Raw genomic sequence first — 8,948 nt, forward strand, 5'->3', positions numbered from 1 at the left:
CCAAAAGCCTCTGTTCAAGGTAAATTTCCTTCTTTCTGGTAACCTTTCTTGTTAGACAACACATTCAAATCATTCTTTTTTCAGGTTTGTTGTTTTTTTCTAAATTATTATTATTTTTTCCAGTTTTTTCTTTTCATGGCCCTTGCCTCCACAAAAATGAATTCCCAATGGCCTTCTAGGCTTATCAACTTGTACCAGTTTGCCCAGGGCCTTTCCCAACTTGGGTACTGGGGGTGTCACATCTGAGAACCCCCTAGATCCTGGGCAAACAGGGATGGCTGGCTTCTCTGTCACTCTCTCTTCCTAACACTTAAGTGCATGAATTATTACTCCAGGGTTCATTAGTAAGCAGGGTTACCGATATTTCAATGGACTGGTTCAGCTGTCTAGGAGTGCAACACGTTATTTCCACTGTAGTCACATCTCATGTCATTATGGCTCTGATACAGAAGAACACTGTGGACTTTGTGTTATTGATTTATTTGCCTGTGTGTGTGAGTATGAGTGCATTAAAGAGCCTACACATTGCTATGTGCTTATACAACCGTGTGTGATTGTGTTGTGAGGTGTAGTTTTTGCATTATGGAAACACATGATAGAGTATGTGGGTGGGATGTTGCATGGAAATGAAACAGTGTACATTTGTAGATCCCACTCTTAAAGTCTCGGGACCTTGGCTGTTGTACCCTTTTCCTTTTTTCTTTAGGTATGCTGAGGAGGCTTGTCTGTATTATGAACTAATGGCCTACAAAATTACTTTTTTTTTTTTTGCAAAATGAAGGCCCTTTAAGACTTCAGAAAATCATGTCAATTTGTATTTGAAATATATAGATATTTACATGCTTATCAACTGGTTATACCTCTATAAAGAATATTTACCAAGGATGTATGATTTCTCCCCTTTGAAAAATGTTAAAGCATTTTGATTTGAAAAAGTGGGTTCCCCATTATGAGAGTTAGAAACAAAAACAACAGAACAACAAAACAAAACAAAATGAAACAGTAACCTTTGACTATGCAGGCTCCTGCAGTGAAGAAGTGCACTGGGAGAAAAAGAGAGATACAAAGTGTCAAAGAATGATGATTTCTTTAGTGGCCATAAAACTACATGAATTAAGGGTACGTACATTCTGAGTGATTTATAACACTTGAAATTTATTTTTAAAATGGTTTCATGTAAGGAAATAACAAAAGCTGGTTGTTATTCATAGAATGGATAAAAGAACGTGAATCTAAATATGGATTTGAACAGCTGTCTCTTAAAAGGATCTTATTATACCATTTATTTAAATTATTTCCTTAAATTTTTCTTTTAGACAGTGCACTTAATCCTGCAAAGTGGCATTATATATTTGTTTATATTTTAACTTCATCACTGTTCTCCTTCACAGTTTCTCTGTTGGTGTAACTCGTGGTCTCAACTTATCAATAAGGCATTTAAAAGCTGCACTTACTTCTCGTTTGCCTTATATTATTAACTCTTTGTAACAAGTACAAAGACCATCGATTTCAAAGGGATTTATTATTCTGAGGCTAAAAATGCCTTGTTAAATTGCATAAACTTAGCAATTATATATTTTCCCCCAAATGAAAAAAAAAATCAGAATTTATTAGAAAGCCAGCCTAAATGGATGTCACCTTTGGTTTTAAAAGCATTAAAATTGGCTTTAATGCCTCTCCAACTCATTTAACATTTATGTACACATGTAGGCTGAACCGTTAGAAAGCAATAGAACACCTTGTTATAAAATACACTTTCGTCATTATGATAAGAAATAAAAAGCAAGCACCCTATTTGGAATATTAACTCATGTAGAACAGAGGGAGTGGTATATTTTTCATGAATTAAAAACAGAATCAAGTAAATTCAGTTCATTTCTGTCTACCTTTGAGATTTAAAAGCTAAATGTCACTGATACCTACAGTAAGAACCCCTCTTGTAGGCCAGTGTGGTTCCAAACTGCTTGCTGACGGCATCCTCTGGCGATCTTTCTTTGACTCCCATGTTGGCAAACCTAAAGCTAATCTGATTTTATTTCCAGTGCACGGAAGAGTGCCCTCCAGGGGCTTGGCCCTGGGTTTATATCCCCAGCTCTCTTTAATTTCCTCTTTAAAAAGATTCATTTAAGCCTTTCTTCATCTGTAAAATGGGGCTGCTTAGGCAGTGGGTCAACAACCTGTATGCCCATTTCAATTATGCAAATCTAGATAATTTCTCTTGAAATACAAATAAGGTTCACTACATCTTAATTTGAGATCATGTGAATCAGGAAAAAAAAAAAAAGTACATTTTGAAACGTAAAGAGGTAAAGGATTTTGCATTGGTCCTGTCAATAGAATTGTACCCCGTACAGATGCCACGGTTATATCACGCCCCCTTCTTAATCTGGAAAAATGACATGCCTGTCATCCTTTGTCAGCATAACCCATCTGATGTGAGTTTCGAATTAGGTAAGTTCATCAGGAATGGGGACCTTCAGAAAGCCCTTGGGGAAAGTGGGCACTTCCGGTATGGGCAAGAATGTCTAGAAAGTGGTCGCTGTGGTGGCTGGCACCAGGTGGCCAGCATTCCCCGTGGGCTAGTTGAGCGGCACCCTTAGGAATCCGTGTTTTGGCTTCCTGTGGGGGCCGTGGGCTTTCCCTCTTCCTCAGACAGGCCTGTAAATTCTGTTTCATTTCAAAGGACAGGAATCCTGCTGTTTATTTAGGCAAAGGGTCTAGAAGCAGAGTTTAAGGAACCTGCTGCTTTCTGTAGTGAGCCAGAATGCATCCTCATTCTCCATCTCATTCTAGTTGTTTCTATGACCGTCTGACCTTAGTGACTAATTAGAAAAAAAAAAATTCTTAAATTTAAAAACGATTGTTTTCCGAAGTCTGACTTTGAACTCCTTTTCTGAGTGAATATAGGGTTTGTTGTGCTTTTCTCAGAAACTGCACAAATAAAAGCAAATTTCTTCCAATTGGGAAGGATAAGCATTTCCGTTACATTAAAGATCATTAACTGATACTCTAAGATTAGACCCGATCGGTTGGAATTTGGGGGAAAGTCTTGGAGATGTAAGAGATATTTCCAGAATCAGAATTCATAATATGAGTTCTTCATCCTGAAAAGGAATACTGAGATTTCTGGTGTGAGATTTGGGATAGATCTATGTGCCGATTCTATCTCTAGATTTTTAGGCAAAACATGCCGAAGCTGGAAATTTCAGGGTTAATTATGTCAGAAGCCTGAGACTGGGTTGGAAGGAGTGAGGGTTTTTGCAATACAAATGGGTGAAAAAAAATTGTAGACACACATTTGAGGGGATATGTTTTTGTCTGTGTGATGTATGCTTTGAGAAAGAGAGAGAGACAGAGACAGAGAGAGACAGAGACGACACTCCAGACCTCTAGAATCAAACTGTTTTCAAATTCGTGCATGGCAAATATTCCTTATTGTAAAAAAATGTTTCCAGGCCTTGCCTGATGTTGATGTGAGTTTCTCCTTGTTATTATAACCCTTGTCTTCATCTATGATGTGTTAGATTCTGTTGGAATGTGAATGCTTGGTATGCCACAGCAAAAATACTCGGAAAGTATTTATAAAGTAAATAAGCTTTAATTAAATATCATTGTCAAGCATTAATCATTATAGCGCTGCTCCCTATGGAAATAAGGGTGGATATTCAATTTGTTTTGATTATGTATGAATTTTAACAAAAGCCTGTTTGTCTATTGCTGTGCCCCTCACCACGAGCCTCCGCGTGTCTCAGTCCCGGGACGGGTACGGTTAGAACGGTTCAGTCCGTTTTTATCGTGTACGGTGTAGTGATACTTATTTTGGGAAAAAGAGGAGCATCCACACGCGGCACCACCGTCAGGTGTGGAGGGAGGGTCTGCCTGGGTCAGTCCACACGTCCACAGGCTGATATTTTCATTCCCAGCAACGAGATTGGGAAATTTTCATCAGAATGTGAAAGAGGCACAAATAGGCTGCCTGTTGGCCCTGAGAGCCAGAATCCTTTTTGGGAGCTCCCATCCACCTGAACTTCCTGCGAAATTGTTGGTAGCAAATGGCCATCAGTCGTAGACAAGTTCGGATCCCCCAGGGAACAGCGGGTCACGTCCTCACTCATCTGTCCACGGTTTTTGCTGTTCTGCTCTCACCCAAGAATGTTTTCTAAGAAACATTCCGTGCTGTAAAGCCCCTTTAAATCTGCTGCTAGAGGAAGCAAGCACAGAGTAAGAAGGGGCCGTGGGGAAAAGGGAAGGGAGTTAGTGTTTTTAAGGCTCCTACTATGTGCCAGGCACTTCCTTTGTGCGTCCCCGCCTGATGCTTATGGCAGAATGGCAAGAAATTCGCACGCTTCCCATTTTCCAGGTCCCGGACAGAAGAAGGCAGTGTTAGGGACGCACTCAAGGTTGCCTAGGTGCTAAGTGCGGCTCCTGGAGGAGGACTCCAACCGTCTGGGCTCCACACCCATGCTTTTTGCCCTAAAGCATCTGCTTTCCTTTTTAAAACAATCGTGGCTGATTTGGAATGTAGCTAAGTGGAGGCAGTGATGAAAAACAGCTTGAAATTGATTAGACAGCGGAAACCTCTCAGACTTAAAGGGGTTAATCCACGTAGTAAGAGGGCTGTAAGTTTGCCTTGACCACTGACTCCATCCACAGAACGCCCAAAGGCCAGGGAGGCACCTGCCACAGGAGAAGCCCTATCCTGGGTTCCGCAAAGGGGCAGGGGAACCAGGATGAACAGGGAAGGAAAGTCAGTGCCCTCTCCCTAGAGCAAGCCCGCACATTCATTCATCAATCATCTATTTCTCAAGGACTTGCTGCACACCCAGCGCTGTCACTATGCAGGGAGGACCCAGTGTGACATGGGACGGCCTGGGCCCTTTTCCCAGAGCCAGGGCAGAAATCTTCCGTGGTCCCATGTGTTTGTGCTTGGACTACCTGGGTTGGTTGTGAATCCTACCCCATGTTTCCCCCTGGGAATTTTTTTTCTCTACCATTATTTCTTACATCAGGGCAAGATCTATGGACATATTCCTTTTCTGTTTGCAAGCAGGCCTAACCCTGTATTAATTAGTTGCAGAGCTGAGTTGGTTGCCAATGTTTGTGGACATTTTCATAAGTGCTGGTTGATATTCCTGATTTTTTTTTTTTTTTTAAGGCTCAACTCAGAATGGTCTGAAATGTGGTTTTTCTATTCTCTTTAAGGAGACCTTGATTCTTCCCTCCTTTAGGTTCTTGAGCATCTCAAAGCCTTCTGCAGGATCCCTTGTCTTATTTTCTGATAAGTGGCTCTATTTTTTCTTTCTCTGCTTGAGGACAGGGACTTTTTATGGATCCTGAGGTTTTGGTAGAGCAGGAAGGTTTGAAACGTATTGGTCTACTCGGAGAGGATTGACTCTAACTGGAGAGAAGCCATGCTTTCCTGCTGGCGCAGTGCAATTCCACCTGGCACCTTTCTTCGGTCGTTAGTCACTGACACATGCCGGCAGAACATGCACGGGCCCGGGCTGGGTAGAGCGGAAACGAAGCGGAACGTAGCCACCCCTGCCTCCCATACGCTTCAGTCAAGATGCCAGTGGGCGTGCAAACACTGGTTTTTGCTCTTTTTGTGTCTGCCCTTTTGATGATGGTGTTCCTTTTCTTTAATGCTCACCTCTTCTGGAGAGGGTATTCTGGTCATATCCTAGTTCCAAAATGTCACAGAAAGGGGACATAGAAAATACACAACCCAGGACCTGCTGAAGAGTTTCTCCAGCATCGTTACGTGCCCCACTCTGTGCTGGCCCCGGGATGTGCATCTTCATCGGCTCCCACTGCGTCACGAAAACACTGTGGCCTGGGTGGCTTAACACCGGGCATTCATCTTCTCATAGCCCTGCAGCCTACATGTCTGTGATCAAGGTGCTGGGAGTTTCCTGGCTTGGGGACTGCACCCTTTCACCGTGTCATTGCATGGCCCTTTCTGTGCGTGGAAAGAGCGCAAGTGGGAGTGGACAGTCTCCAGTGTCGCTTCCTTTAGGGAAGGACGTCGGCCCTATCAGATCAGGGCCCGCCCTTATGACCTCACTTACCATTTATCAGCTCCTTGTGGGCCCCTTCTCCAAGCACATGCACAGTGAGGACCACAGCATAGGAATCTGGGTGGGTGGGGGGCACAGCATAGAAATCTGGGAGGGGGGCACAACTCAACCCCGAGCAATGTGATCCTCTTGTTCCTTCCTCATGACAACTTTTGGAAGTGGGCACTCCTCCATCTTTTTTCCCCCCCTTAAGATTGTATTTATTTATTTATTCATTTATTTTAGCGTTTGGGGGAGGGGCAGAGAGAGAGGAAGAGAGAATCCCAAAGAGGCTTTCCACAGAGCATGGAGCTCGATGCAGGGCTCGATCTCATGACCCTGAGATCATGACATGACCCAGAATCAAGAGTCGGACGCTTTATTGACTGAGCCCCCCAGGCACTCCGCTCCTTCCTGTTCTTAACCGTGACGGGGCGGGGGGTGGGGTGGCTGTGAGCACCGGGTCCCAGTGCCGTGGGGAGGCAGAGTGGAGCTCGCAGAGTGGCTGTCTGGCTTCACAGCCCACACTGGTAATTCCTCCTCCCTACCGAACGCTGCAGGCCCCCCAGTCAATGGGCCATGGCCAAAAGTTTGCAACATCTTTTGTCTATTACTATGTATTTTGTTTAATCAAATGTAATGAGGTTTGTGGAAGCAGTAAACTGAAGTTATTTTCAAGTAGGAACTGTATTTAGTACCGTTAATTGAATCAGTCTAGTTAGTTAGAATAGAACAGTGGCTGTTTGCCCTGTAATAAGGAAATTGAGTTTCTCATAAAACAGCTAATTCATGTCATTTTACACCGTAGAACACACCGCAGGCTGAGCATCCCAAGTCCTCCTATGGCCTGTCTAGGCCCCGCCTGGACGGCAGAGTGGCTCGGGTGTGGTCATAGTCTGGGTGTGTCCCGATTGGCATTCGGGGACAGCAAAGGAACCTAGCCACCGAGAGGGGCTGGGTATAGATGATCACACTGACTCCTCTCTGGTGTTCGAGGTGGGTTACAGGGGTGGGGGGCCCAAGTCTCAGAGCAGTTAAAAAAACAAGGCAGAATGACACTGTCGGTGGAGAAGCACATGGAATGCTCTCTAAATGCTACTTCTGCCTCTCTAGGATCCATTTCGTTTTCTAGTAACTGCACCCCCATGTAACCTGAGGGCTCCATATAGAACAAAACTGGATGCAAAAGCCTGGCTCCTTCTCCCACTGAGAAGTGGGACCTAGTTCCTCTACCCTTGAACCTGGCTGGCATTAGGGAGTTTCTCTGTGGATAGAAGCCGGGGGAAGTGGTGTTCTGGGACAGGCGAGCCTGGATCCTAGGGAATCTTGCTGTTTCCGCCCTGCTCTCTTGGCATTTCTGCTCTCTGCACCCAGGTGCTACACCATAAAGAAGCCAAAGAGGATCCAGGAGCGCCCCTTTGTAGAGGAACGGGCCCTTTTCTGGGAACCTCGGCAGCTACGCACCTGCCAACCACATCAGGAGCCCCTCTTCAAGTCCAGTCCTAGGTGAGCCACCCCTGATGAAACCTCACGGAGCAGAAATCAGCAGACCCTTCTCAACCAGGCCCAAACTTCAGATCTGTGAGCAAAATGAATCATTGTTGGTTTTTTTTTAAGCCCCTAAGTGTGTAATTGTTTGTTATGTACCAGTTGATGACCAAAACAGAGGCCCGCCCACTCCTCCCTAGATCTCCATTTGCAGGGTTGGGTAGAGTGGACTCCTTGTCTCCCCAGAGATGCTCTAAGGCTTGCATCAGTGGTGCAATGCCGGGACGAAGGCCGCCATTTACGAAGCCGGCCGTGTCAAATCCTATACTTTGGGACTATGAAATAGATGGCTATTGATTGTTCCTGGAGTAAAAATTCCTGGTTCCTCACACCATTCCTCACCTCAGAGGGTTAAAATGCCTTTTGCAAATGTTTCTAACTCTCCTGCAAGGGAATATCCCTTTGAAATGCACCCCAGGGCTACTCCTTTCTCTAAAATTGAGCCATGGAAAGAGATGGGTGGGGCCACTGGGAAGTCCAGGGATGCGCGTGTAGGGACACACGGCCAGCTGGCCTCACCAAGGTGGGCAGGCTTCCTGCCAGCCCGGGCTCCTCAGGACCCTGAGCGGAAGGTAAGAGGGTTCCATCTCTCCTCGCCAGCTTCTGACACATGCGAATCCCAAACACTGGGGCTGGAAACCGGAGGTGGAGACTCGACTTCTGGCAGCCCAGCATGCTGGAATTCATTGGTATTTAAAAACACTTCCTTGCCCTTTTTCATTATACAGTCTAACATTTAGAGACTCCAAAATCACTACTTATTAGTACAATATAACTCTGAGAGCTTGGAAGTGGTGTTGGAAAAAACACTGCATTAAGAAGGAACAGTCTGAAGGGATGCATATGGTAAGTTGGGAATTCTTCAGAAACCCCTCGAACCCACTGGCCTAGCAGGTTCGCCGAAGAATCGCAGGTTGCCGGTGAGACATGCCGCCTGATGTTTCCTGAACTTTATAGCTTGGCTCTCACAAGGTTGACTTGAACTCTGGATTATCTGTTGTCTCGGATCTTTCTCTAATTGGTCACTTTGTATAATTGCTGTCCCCCAGCTCTGTCATTGTGGGACAGGTCCCATCCTGGTCTGCAGCTCTGTATTCTGCCTAGTCTTGGTCTAGGGATGCAGTAGGCACTAGAAAAGTACCGAATGAACCGCTTTGGAAAACTGAGGGGCTTTGTTTAACTTTCTTTTCCTTCCTAGTTGATCCCAAAGGAAACTTCTAGGGAAACCCACAGAGCAAAAGAGAGAATGAATTGTTCAAATACATTTTTTTATTATGTGCGTAGGACCACATCCGTTAATATCTTATACAACAGAAGTCAGGGAAGAAAGGGCACTCGCCACGC

At 44.8% G+C, this 8,948-nt stretch overlaps 1 long non-coding RNA gene across 1 annotated transcript; it reads left to right on the plus strand.

Moving 5' to 3' along the window:
* Positions 1 to 1,025: 1,025 nt before the first annotated feature.
* LOC116591873 lies at positions 1,026 to 7,629 on the plus strand. The gene is made up of 3 exons (XR_004286190.1): positions 1,026 to 1,119; positions 6,865 to 7,052; positions 7,431 to 7,629. It is a non-coding gene; the product is annotated as an uncharacterized LOC116591873 (long non-coding RNA).
* The last annotated feature ends 1,319 nt before the right edge of the window (positions 7,630 to 8,948 follow it).

This window comes from Mustela erminea, chromosome 5 (assembly GCF_009829155.1).
Source record: "Mustela erminea isolate mMusErm1 chromosome 5, mMusErm1.Pri, whole genome shotgun sequence".
Taxonomy (NCBI): domain Eukaryota; kingdom Metazoa; phylum Chordata; class Mammalia; order Carnivora; family Mustelidae; genus Mustela; species Mustela erminea.